The sequence below is a fragment of the Curcuma longa genome, chromosome 5 (assembly GCF_044706935.1).
Source record: "Curcuma longa cultivar G26 ecotype Majalengka, Jawa Barat chromosome 5, ITB_CL_G26_1.1, whole genome shotgun sequence".
Taxonomy (NCBI): Eukaryota; Viridiplantae; Streptophyta; class Magnoliopsida; order Zingiberales; family Zingiberaceae; genus Curcuma; species Curcuma longa.
The window spans coordinates 11,466,604-11,480,460 of record NC_133865.1 but is presented as its reverse complement, the minus strand read 5'-3'; the positions used below and the strand labels follow the sequence as shown (position 1 = coordinate 11,480,460).

At 34.9% G+C, this 13,857-nt stretch overlaps 1 pseudogene; it reads right to left on the bottom strand.

Moving 5' to 3' along the window:
• Window positions 1-386: 386 nt before the first annotated feature.
• Window positions 387-13,857, bottom strand: part of LOC141829882 (uncharacterized) — a 14,114-nt pseudogene continuing 643 nt past the window's right edge.

The window sequence follows — 13,857 nt, the reverse complement described above, 5'->3', positions numbered from 1 at the left end:
ATGAGATGAATGAAGCTTGATTATGTTCAAGCTTCTTCCTTTAAAAAGATTTCCCTACCTAGCATAGTATTTTGTGTTCAGACTTGTTTACAACAAGCTTACCAAGCTTAAACTGAGATTGAGCTTTTACTAAGCTCAATTAGAGACTAGGATGTCCTTATAAGTTATCTTAAACTTGATTCAATAGGAGAAATTTATATTATTATTTGTTATTAGAATAACTTGGGACCTTAAAATTTGTCATCTATCAAAGAAAATAATATACACTATTATGAATATATATAACTTATTAATTTTTTAAAATACATTACAACCTCACAACTGGTAAACTATCAAAATTATTATACACAAATAGGGTCATGAATATATAAATGTAAGTTGCTTCTGGATCTGCTTCTATTTGTCGGAACACTCTCTGTTCGCAGCCTTTTCTGCTCTTGACATGTGTCTTACCTAACAATCAATTGCACTAGTCAGTATTTGCCCAGATTAGTTATGATTTTTTTAAGAAATCTAATCTTGTTGTCGCAACAGTTAATATATATATATATTGTTGGCTACAGATTCAAAAATAATAATTATAATAATAATAGTAATAATAATAATAATAATAATAAAATAAATAAATAAAACCTAATTCAGACTGAAACAACCTCCATTCTTAAGACAAATACAACTTTCAAATTAAAAAAAACAACACGTAGATAATCATAATATGCAATTCTACTTCCTCAACAAAGGTTCAGGAACCATGGTTTCCTTAGTGATTGATATTCTGTTACATTCCTATACATTGTAAAAAAAAAAAAAACTTCAATAGGTTGCTCTTTGGATTTTCTTTCTTCAAAAGCCATTAGTTAATCCTTTCTGAGAGTCACTTTCATTCTGATTGAAGAAAGTCTTTCGTACCACATCGTGCCATAAAAAAAACACACACACACACAAAGGAGCATCTAAAAAAACACAAGAGACAAACTCATATTTAACGCAGTAAGCACCGTATTCACTGTGATCCCCATTTGTGGATTCTGTAAGCACAAATAGGAAGTTTGTAAACACAAATTATGTAAAAATTGACAAACGAAGAATGTAGCCTTTGGACCATTCCATACGGTGCCCAATTTACAATTGCTGCCCTGCCTTGGACAAACTCATGCTTATTTGTGATTTCAAGGTAAACTTCCTATTAGCACTGTAATTTCATAAAACATAATTTTTCCAATCTAATACTTCCAGTTTATAGCTTAAAATGTTATCCCAATAGCTAGACCAACTGTGCTTCAATCTGGTCTTTTCTTCCATTGCTAAATTAAGTAGTTGTGCTAAAGTCTGATGATAAATCTCTTTTTTCATTAAGGCATAGAGAATACCATGAGGAAGCGTGTTATCTACCCTTAAACCATCCCATTCAAAGTTCTATTTTCTTTTTACATGGGGATGTCATATCTTAGAGGGATAACATGAAGTTAATCCCAAATTCCCAATAGCACACCTTGAGAGCGTGCTTGGTTTAGGGTTATCGGTGCAAGTTTATCAATGATAACCTTGTTTGGTTTACGTTATGATCAATTCTCAAAGTAAAGTAGCATCCACCTCGTGAAGGTTGGATGGAGGCATCACTTTGATCAGAGTAACGCAGCGAAAGCGTGAGGACGATATGTGCGTCAAGTATCCTCATTTATTTTTTTCAAGTATCCATTTACTTTAGTTACTTTAATTTGGGGACCAAATTTCTTTTAGTGGGGGAGGATGTTAATAATGGTAAAAAAAACGCAAGCGCACGATGCAGTCTCCGCCTTCCTCGGAGAAAAAAATCACGACAGATGCGACATAAGGGATCAAGAGGAGGAAAACCCTAACCGCATCCCTCTCCCACCACAACGCCATCGCCTCCCATAGTCGCACGCCTTCTGCCCTAAGCGACGTCGTGTCCCATCGCGAGTGCCGCCTTCAACCGCCCTGTTTCTTGGCGTCGCGATCGTTGTGTAGCGCTCGTGACGCCGCCTCTTCCCACCCACACGATCGCTGCCGATTGCCGCCTGCAGCGCCCGCGACGTCGCCGCCTTCTGCCTGCGATGCCACTGTGGACCACTTGTCGCTCGCCCGCGTGGAGAAGACCATGATTTCCCTTCTTTCTTCTTCTCTTCTTAGCTGCTCATCGCGTCCTCCACCGGTTGTGATCTGAGCCAACCATGCGGGGTTGAGACTGGAGGAAAAGGTCGAGGTTGGGGTACAGAAGATGAGGATTGAGTCATGGATTTCATTCCGGATTCAGGGCATCAGCCGAGCTCAAATTCAATCTAGCATCAGGTTTGGCCTAGTTTCCATCAATGGTTGAACCATTAATAAGACTTCTCATGTTGTTAATGTAAGGGACATGGTTTACTGCATGGTTTCTAAGTTGCAGCCTTTGAGGGCTAAGCTAAAAGATATACCTTTGGATATTGTATACGAAGATGAGCATGTTCTAGTCGTGAACAAACCTGCACATAGATACTAGTTCGAGTAGAGCATCCTGATCTGGTGACACTCGGAGCCTAGTAGACACAAAAGTGGGTACATTCTGTCCTTTGACTCATATATACCTTTGTGTATGAATAAATAGATTAAAATTGATTATGTATACTTATACACCTATTTTCAAAAAGAGAGTTAAAGTGATATTTAAAATAGTGAAACAGGGTTAAAATAATTAAATTATAGAAGAGTAAAAATAATTGATTTACTTCCTGTTCACACATGAGATTCGTCTGGGGATAATTAAAATGAGAAAGGGTATTTTCAAAATTTAATAGATATTCTGACTTACTTTGCCTGTTGATACATATCATTACATTGCTTGATCTATTTTAGTTCTTGCTGTTAATATTTTATTATGTTGATACTTAGCTTTTACCTGTTGATACTTACCTTTACCTGTAAACCTGATTATGATACCTAAATGAATGAGGAATATGTAATTTAATTCAAGTTGGTCATTTAGACCAAATGATGAATATACATACTGAGAATGTAATACTGATGATAATTGATGAAAAAAATATAACAAGAAATGAGATAAGAGAAAATCATAAATATTAAAAAGTATTAATTAAGAGCCTAGCTTTATACCAGAGTTTTACCAGAGTACTGGACTGTACACCTGAGGAGTGGTGACGTGATGTAACCCTCGGTCCAGAGCACTGATCGATCACATATTATTGTGGTAGAGCATAACCCACGATCAGTGTTTATCTTATCTTCCACCAGTGAGGGTTGTTAGCCCGTACGTTAGATAGCATATGCGACAGTATATTCTGAGGAGGCTGTTAGCCTACATATATATGAGTTGTTACTCTACTCTGATGATATCAGCTCCTGTTATGCACTTTTTAATTAATTATATAAATGATGATACTATTCATAATATTTGATCATATGGAGATTATAATGGTGATGATATAACTTGCTTAAATAATAAGGATTGATAATATTGGTGATATTTAATAATAGTAATATTACCTGATTTCCAAGTCGTGACAATGTCATTTGGTCTGAAAAATGCCCCAACGATTTTCCAGAGAAAGATGGACAGTTGTTTTAAGGGAACTGATGAATTCATCGCCGTCTATATAGATGACATATTGGTATTCTCCAAGACGGAAGCAGAACACATCAAGCATTTGAAGATTATGCTTAGCGTATGCAAAAAGAATGGACTCATTCTGAGCCCTACAAAAATGAAGATCAGTAGTCCCACTATTGAATTCTTGGGAGCTACTATTGGGAACAAGAAGGTCAAGCTTCAGTCCCATATTATTAAAAAGATCGCCGACTTCAAAGAGGAAGAGCTTCAAACTACAAAAGGCCTTCAGTCATCGCTAGGTCTGCTAAACTATGCCAGAAGCTACATTCCACACATGGGCAAAACACTCAGCCCATTATATTCAAAGGTCAGTCCGACAGAAAAAAAGAAGATGAATTCTCAGGACTGGGCTTTAATACACAAGGTGAAAGGTATGCTAACTAAACTTCATGACTTATAGATACCCCCTGAAGACTGTTTCATGATACTAGAGACAGATGGATGTATGGAGGGTTGGGGGGGCATATGCAAGTGGAAGCCGCAACAATACGACCCCAAGTCGGAAGAAAGAATATGCGCCTATGCTAGCAGAAAATTCAACCGGCCAAAGTCTACCATCGACGCCGAAATACATACTGTAATGAACAGCCTGGACAGCTTCAAGATATATTATCTTGAAAAGCCAGAGTTGATAATTCGAATAGACTGTCAGGCAATTATCAACTTCTTCAATAAGTCAGCGTAAAATAAACCCTCGAGAGTCAAATGGATTTCCTTCACCGACTTCATCACTGGCCTCGGAATCAAAGATAATTTCCAACATATTGAGAGTAAGGATAATTTACTTGCTGACGCATTATCTCGGCTTGTATGCAGCTTAACAGGAACATGACAACCTCCAGAGAAAGCTCTTCAAATAGTGGAGGAGGCATTGAGTCAGATCGAAGCCAAGCCTAATCTGAAAGCTTCGCAGCACCTAACAGGCCTTATCTACTCATTGCTGAATACAAGTACCTGGCCCAATCCACAACAAAAACAGATGTCTTTCTCAAAGAAGACCATAACATCAGAGGACAAATGGCAAACATTGAAAGGGCGGCCACTCAGTGAGTCCTCGAAAGCATCCGAGAACTGGAGCTTATCTACCAGCTCAAGGAGTATGATTTCAACCACTGAGCACATGGGGAAGGACAAGAAAGCTATTGGAAAAAGCAATAACCAGTTGTCAAGGGGGTCTAGAAGGAATTATGGAATGCATTCCTTCACTTACAAGCAATCATAAAGGACATCCACAGGAGTTCCCTGTGAAGCAGTGGTGGGCCACAGAAATCCCAAGAATCCAAAATAATTAGGAATGATTATCAAATGCTTCTGCCAGCATCAGCTTTTTTCTTGCATTTTTCCTGGGTCTTCGTCCCTATCAGATGATGATGGCAATGAGTCAAGCTTCCCACCATCTTCTGCTACAAAGGGATTACAAAATTCCTTTGAGGGATGTGGAAGTACTTCAGATGAGGTGGATGGTGTTATATCTTGTTGTGCCAGATACTATAAGTAATCCAGATAACCATCTTCTTCTTCTTCATCATAAGCAACAAGCATGTCCTGATTTGATTCAGGAGTTAGGCATAGAACTTCCACAGGGATTATGGAAGCTCTTTCTTGCATAGAGGTTCATAGTTGAGTCTGAGGATCCAATTGTTGCTCAACCGCCTGGTTGAATGGGCCGCCCCTAGTGAGCCTTCGTGCAGTTCTTCTTATCGCCTGTTGTGCGTTGTATCTCCTTCTTTGATTTTGGCGATAGTCGTGAATTTGATCCTCAAATAAGAGTGCTCCTTCAGTTCCTGTTCTCCTTGTAATTGTAGTGACGGGAGGACTTTGTCTTGAAGCCATTTAATTCTTCTTTGCTTTCGCCTTTTCTTCCTTGAGAATTTCAAAAGGATCTTTAAATATTAGCAGCTTACCCTTCTTTTCAACTTGCTTTGGCTCTCCGATCTTTAAGTTGTTGATTTTATCGATTAGGCCACTCAGAACTTCGTCAGGTACAGTAGCAGCTATTGGTGCTTTAGCTTCTATTTTCTTTATGCGTTCTTCAAGACTTTCAAGTTTCTCGAGGATGGTCACCAGTAACTGTATCTGGGTGTTGGATTGTTTGATGGCTGCAACAGTTCCAGATGTTGGTCCGCTATATTCTTTTGATATGCAGAAACCAAGTGTTGGTGCCTCAATATTTTCTATTGCTTGTAGAGCTTCTTTGTAACTTGATGTAGCCTGTGTATTGATGCAGCTCATGAAGAAGTCCACGCTTCTTGTTTGTGGAGTAGGGTCTCCACCTGTTTAAGTTTCTCTTGTAGATCTTCTGATATTTTCAAGGCTCGTTCTTCAATAAGCTTGGCCTACTCTACAATTTTTAATACAAGGTCCTTGACATGTCTTTCAGTCAATGGATGATTCTCAATAATTTCTTGTGTTAGGTTCTGTATTGCTTTTGTTAATCTTTGGTTGTCTATTTTTACTGTGCAATTCTTCTTGTATTTGTTTAAAGTTTTTGAGATGTACTCTACACGAAAGATAAACTTTGTCGTAGATAATTGAAAGGTTATGAGCTAGTTCTTTGTTTGTTGGCTTTATTTCAGCAAGATCAAAATACTCAAGGTTTGAGGTGTGAGACTTGGTGTACCACTCTTGAATAGCTTCCTCCCATCATCGTGACATCAATAAAGACTTACTAATAGTAAGCCTCCCTACTTCTTAATCTCAATAACTACCTTGCGGTGGTCTTATTAGGTCCAACCTCTATGCCACCCTAGGGGTAATTCTAGGAAATTTTCAGGTGTTACTACCCTCTTTTTGCTATTGCTTCAGACACACTCAAGGTTATAGTTACTCAAGGTCTGCTATCTTTCAACATGCTTACAGCTTACTAGGCTTCAGTTTGCTTCTTTTGCTCATGCATGTGTGCCTTTGGGCTTACTATGGCCTCCTGCCGTACTGCCAAGTTAGGACGTGCCCTTTTGCAAATAAGCTAGTGAAAACCTAGGTTGCCTTATCATAGATTTATCCTTGCAGTCCTTATGGTAAGCTTTAACCTTTAGGATACAAGTTTGTTTAGGGTTTTTCAGTATTCGGTATAACGATCAACAGTTGCAATCCCCTATCCTGAAATTCTAACCAGTTGATATCGGTTCAAGTGCTATGGGTAGGAATTAAAAAGGATTTTTATTTCATCACAGGGACCTCTTACCAGTGAGTATCTTGAAGAAGGTTTCTACTCAGCCATGAATACTTAGAACAAGCTTTGATACCAAAAATAATAACGCAAAAACGTCTTCTAAATTTCAAACAAAGATAAATACAATAGAACTAGCAAAAGAAAATGTACAGACTTTGCTCAAAACTTAGGAACGAGAACTTACTTAGGACTCTTGGACTCTTTCTTAAAGTGAGGCTTGTAGTGAGATGCACTTGATGCCTCGCAATAAGTTTTCTAAGGACTTAAATAGAGAGGGGGAAGAGGAATCGGGTGCTCATTGGGCCCCATCGACGTTCCATCTTTCCTTCCATTAGTCGTCCTTTATAGTAGAGGTTAACAAACAAATAACAAAAGTTTAAATGAATAATTTGCATAGAGACAATAAACTTACCTAATGACAAACTTATTTGATAGATGTTCAAAAAGATGTTTATGTTAATAATCAAAATGTCGTACACAACTAAATGATATAATCCGCATGCACAAAAATTAAATTAAAGAAAATTCTTAGAGAAGAATAATAATTGCAGTCATTACAAAAAAAAAGAATTGCAAGTAATAAATTAACTCTCACAATATGAAATATAAAAAAAAAGACAAGAAATATATTGCTAAATGAATGAATACTAGGTTATCTCAAATAATAGGAAATAAATATTTTAAACACTTGTTATGAAAGAAGATTAGAAAACAAAATAAATATTGAAGACATGGTCTCCACACATCAACATGACATTTGATAATTCAATGGCAATACACAAACCGAATACAAGCCACATCATAAAGCAATTTTATAAAAATAAAGTAGATACTAACAAAGACACCTTAACAGACTAGAAAATAAGAAATGTAAAAAATATATATAAAAAAAATATCACAAGGCAGTTTATCAAACAATTTCTCACCTTTACCAAACAATGGCATGAAACATTTCTCAAACAATCCATCATTATATTGAATCATGCCATTGGCATTGGAAAACTCATTAGCTCAAAAATTTCACTACAATGTGTAAAATGATTGTGTTCACCACCACATCATACTATAGATTTAAATATTATAACAGGGAGACATAAGGAGTTTCATTGCCTATTGCCAATTATTGTTTAATTAAATATGTCAAAATCAAAGATAAGGAACTCAATGGTATTATAGATAAAGTGATTCAAAATAGATAGTTCAGGAATTCAATCTTAATATAAACAAACTAAGGTTAAAACTAAACAAGAGCTAGACCCATATTGTGAATAGGCAAAACAACCAGCATCAATGTAGCTATGAGCGTAGTGGAAAATTCAGCAGTTTGCATACATTTGAGAATAAAATAACAATATGCCCATGTAACTCTTCACATATCAACAATAAATCCCTATCATTGATCATGGTTAGATTATCTGATCGATAGAGCTAGGTTATGTGGTTTACCTATGCCTTAATTTTATGAATGCATCAAGTAAGTGCCACTTTATTTTTTCCATTCAAATAGCAGATCCACAAGTTACAATGATGAATCAAGGCTGCAATTGAGATGGCTTTGCAACCACACCATCAATAGCCATATTTGGCACATGATCATAGCTCATCTATTATTCATTATGAAACTATCATTAAGTAGTCATTGATACTTGTACAATTGTACCCAACTTTGTATGAAAACATACCAACCCCATTGTAGTGAGAATACAATTTCTAATGTTCTGCAGTTTCCTCATAACAACAATGGAAAACACAATTGGAATTGTCAAGAGGCATAAAGTGAACCAATGGCCAGCATATACAATATAGATATCTTTAAGTCAAAAAATGTCACTTGTAATTCAAATATAGAGATAACAAACTTGCTCGTGGCCACTTGGTCAAACACACTATTGCATTTTATTTGGATGAATTAGATTCCAATGATACAAGGTTAACAAAAAAGAAGGGATTGTTGGATTAAGTGGAGCAGTCAATGATATAAGCATTTGCAGTGTTCAAGATGATTTAGCTAATGAGTGTTGGCTCTACAATCAAACAAAATATTAACACTGAACATATGGTGAGGGGAATGGCTGCATTACCTAAAGAAATGTTTAGGGAATCGAATTTCATGAGTGTTTCTCATGAAAAATCCTAGCAACATACTAATCTCCTTAACCATTAAAAGTGAGTTCTTTTTCCTAAAGAACTTCCCCACATATTTATTGCACCAAAGTATAATAGTGCTGCAACAGCTTCACCATTAGGGGACACGGACACAAGTGATACAGGTATATATGTAGTTGTGTTTGCCTCGGAGATTATGATGACTGCAAACAATAGTTCAGAGATATATATATCACTTACAGGTTACAACCTTCTTGATTGAATACTTCTTCTTTTCAGGTATATAGCAAACTGAAAATTTTATGGAACAATTAACAACCATATTTATTACAAAGAAGGATTCATAATGGTAACTTGTCAATTAGGTAGTTAAGTTTGCCTTGGAGATTAAAATGACCATGAATAATAAATAGATCTCTCTGGCACCCATATAGAATTAGGCAGTTATGTTTGCCTCAGAGATTACAATGACTATCAACAAATAGATCACACACACATATACACATATATGTATATTCCAAATACAGATTACAACCTTCTTGATTAATCCTCGTCTTTTCCACATATATAGAAAACTGAAACGTTTATGAATGGATTAACCATATTTAATACAAAGAATGGCTCAAAACAATAACTAATAAATTAGGTAGTTATGTTTGTCTTCGAGATTACAATGACCTTGACCAATAGAACTACTGAAATTAAAATCACTAAAATGCAAGTACATTGAACAGAAATTTAAAAAAAAAAGAACCAGTAAAAGTAAACCTGCATATTTGCTAGCACTCTACAAAAGTGATCTTTTTTAAAATAATATTATAATACTTGGAAAAAAGAATGACTTACTCAGAACCAATAGAGAGCTTAATAAGCATCATTATCCTATTCTTCATGGAATCATAAGCACTGAGAAAACCACTATGAACCTGACAAATTGAAAAAAAAAATTAAATGATTTTAAAACAAATAGAATAAACATATTTCATAGATTGATATAAGACTAGCATAAATTTAAAAGATTGAACTTTCAGCACTCAGCCTCCCAAGGTTGAGACTATATGATTTGATGGGAAATGGAAAATCAGAGCACTAAATCATGTAACAATTATTCATATCTTCTCTCTATCAAAGCTCAAATGTCTAATATAGCTAATACGAACAAACTTATTAACCTTTAATTTTAAATCAGCTCAAATCCTTTCATTTAAATTAAATTGCAATATAGAGAATTCTAGTCGTAGTATCCTTGGTTTGAAGGAATCAATAGCATTATTTCCATTTTTTTCCTCTATATATCCATTTTTTTCCTTCTATATACCGATTTCTTTCTTTGGTATCTTGCATGTATTGAATCGTGGGGCATTAAAAAAGAAAATCAAACGTAATCATTATTCTATGTGATTTACTTCCCAAATCAGGAGAGAAAAAAAGTGATACTAAAGAACATGGCTATGTCTACTTCAGAGATTTTAGGGTAATATATGAACAACTAATAAAAAAACTATTCTATAAATCATTAGAATATGTAAACAACACATAAGAACCTACACAAGAATTACACTTGTATATATAAAAAATAGAAAACTAAGAATATTTTAAGCTCTTATCCAACGGGAAGTAGCATTAGGTCCGTTCGTAGATCCTTCCATTTTGACTGACAAATAACACAATTTCACATGCATGTTCCATAGTACCTGTCAACATCAAAAACCATCTAGCAAGAGAAAACAACGGAGATTTCATTAATTAATCCCCGAAAGGCAACGACTAATCTTTTCCGCAATGAAGCACACCATATGGCCACCTACAAATCCTTATTTATTAATATTTTATACACAAAAATAAGATACATTTACTATCCATTTTAATCTGAAATAGATGATAATCATGTCTTTGAATAAGTAGAAGATATAAATATACAGTTGCAAATGCACCTGTGTATCAGTGGAGGGGTTATCAAGATAGCAGATCTTCTCGAAGTCAGATTTAATCAAACTACTATGTCCCAATGAAGTGGCAAGCATTGCCTAGGCTTGCATAGCACGTCAGCACCTGAAAAAAAACACTCTCATCTTGTCGGCTTTTTGCATTCTCAATGCAACTCTTTCGGTAGCTACATTTCCTATTTCATTTTGAAAATCTTCCACATTTTCATCATCAATCTTGGAGATGTCTTAATTATTAACATTGCTACAATGACAGTAGATCCTTTGTTTACAGAGTATGAGCCAAATATTGTCTCTGTTTGACTTAGTACATCTTTTGATATTTTATTTATGTCTAAAACTGAATACTTGGAACCATTAGTTATAGACGATTGGCCATTCTTTTTCTCATCATCATCCACTTCTTCAGGTGTTGCTAATCCAGGTTCTATATACTCTTTTTTCTGTAATTGTGCGCAATTGTAAGCTGACCTTGTTTAACATATCAAATCCATCCCAAAACTTAATCTCAGGAAGTTAAAAGCCTAGCTTCAGGCAAACAACCGGACTAATACTATCTGCAAAAGTTCTCCAGAAATACTCATCTGGTGGATCAGATCTAGCATCTTGTTTTTCAAAGGGCCATCTTCCTTCGACAGTTTGGAGAGCAACAGAGGTGACTTCTTTCTCAAAGTTTAAGTAATTTATGAAGCCACCTGAAGATTGTGAACTGCTATCTTGCTGCAGCAATGTGGATGAACCAGGAAACTTATTTGTTTCAATGTGTTCTGAACCAACATTATCACTGTTGGATGAGGAAGGTTTCTCAAGATAAGTATATCTGAATGTGTTTAATTGCCCAAAGGTAGTCTACAAACTGACTAACGTTAATACCCTGAGAACCAAAGACCAGTCTTAGAGCAGATCCATAGTTGCTTTTCATAAGCATATCTGACAAAAAAAGATATTCTCCACAATTGTTTATCTTTTTCAATTTCATCACAGCTCTTATAAATAACCTGATAATAGTCATTAATTGAATAACCTTAAAAACTACACATAATAGATGGGCAATAATCCACAAGAAACACCCATAACAAACGAGAACTGTCGGAGAAAGATAAGGCCTAGCTTTAAAGAATAGAAACTCTTCTATAAGTAGAGAAGAAAAGGTACATGTCTCATAGGAACAATTTAATTTTGTCTAACAAAACAGAACCCCTCATTCCTCAAATTGGAACAAAGATATGGATTATATCCAACTTAAAATGATATTGTTTCAATCTTTCACTACAACGATACTGTTTCAGCACTATGTTGATGTTCCAACTTATGGTACCAATGGAGAATTGAAATGAGGAGGAAGGTGACGAAAAGAAGAGAATACAGTATATACCTAAGTTCAGACTTTGTGTTTAGTCTGAAAATTGTATAATTTTGACATTGTGTTGTATGAATATAAGCTAAAAAACATAACAAATACTATTCTAATTTATCTTGATGCTTGTTATAGATTGCAATGTCAATGTAACAAGATATTCATCGACATGATTGGCACAGCAACACAAGATAGATATTACCAAATAGTATCAACCGAGTAGTTTCAAGTTGATTGTGCCGCTCAATATTTCAAACTACGGCTACCACCAAAACATATACATTTGAGGATCAAGCTCTTGGGTTATTAATGAACCCTATGTCCTAACTTGGTAAGAGTGAAAGAACCTTGAAGACAAAGTTAAGATGTTATAGTTTTTCTAGAACTTCCGAATTCTCTAGGTTTCCTTCTCAACTCAACTTGCACATTGTTACTAGCAAAGCATTGGTTTAAAGCATCTACCACATTTTTCTCTATAAATTTATTGAAATGCTCATAAAATTATTTATGACAAGAAAATTGAAAAATGAATTGAAAATGGTGCATTATGAATAGGTTCTTTGACAATGTACAATATCAGCAACTCAGCAAAGAATCTTATAAAGCATAAGTAAAGAATAGGAACCACAAACAAGGACTCAAATCTGCAATAAGTAAGAGTTATTACCTTGAATACAAATGATTAATAATTATGCTGTTATTTTCAAAATTTTCTATGCATGTTTTTTAACAATAATAAGAATCAAAGCTAGCTAATCTATGATAAAAAAAAAGACTGGATCGTTTATGTACAAAATACTAACCGCTTCAATCTAATGAGTCATTGAGAACTAAACTTCTTAAGGTCTGCTATGAAAATCAGAGTAATATTGAAAACATAATACTAGAATAAGAGTTGAAAAAATGATAGAAATAGAAACGAAAGGAAAATATATAAAAGTACAGTTTCAGTTTATCTACGTTAGACTATTAAATTCATCATAATTACTATAGTAATTCACTTATTCTTCCTCAACCTAAATAAATTAGTATTATTATAACTATCATATTTAACTTTTGTTGAGTTGCATCAACTGAGGTTTATGCATGAGTGAGACATTTGTTTATCCTGAAACTGAATAAATTAGTTGAAGTTAGAAATCATATGAGCATGTGTTAGCAACATAAGGAAAGAATGAGTAGTATTCAACAGAAGCTTCCATATGCAGAAGCTAAAGTCATACTCTCTACCTTTTAATAATCATGAGTGAACTTACCTTTTAGGCGATATGAGGCCCTTTTATTTGTATTTGTTAGACAACTATTGTCAATAGGATTCATTAGCTTCTGAGTGTAGTATTTCTCTATAGCTAGGACATGAATTCTATAAGAATCATCAGACTTGCGATCATATTAGGATGATAGTTTATATCAAGGATAGCATAGTTCAAATCCACATTGAAGCCAAAGCAACACATATTGAAGACCGAAACAAAAGAAACAAAAGAGCAGTGGTGATGAAAGCAGACTGATGCAGTGAGCTAGAGAGCAAGGAACTATGAAAAAGAACAAAAGAGATAAAATGGAACACACAGGCAGACAAACATATAGCACAGAGATAAGGCCAAAACAAAATTTTTGTACAATAACAATCCCTATTCATCAATATGCA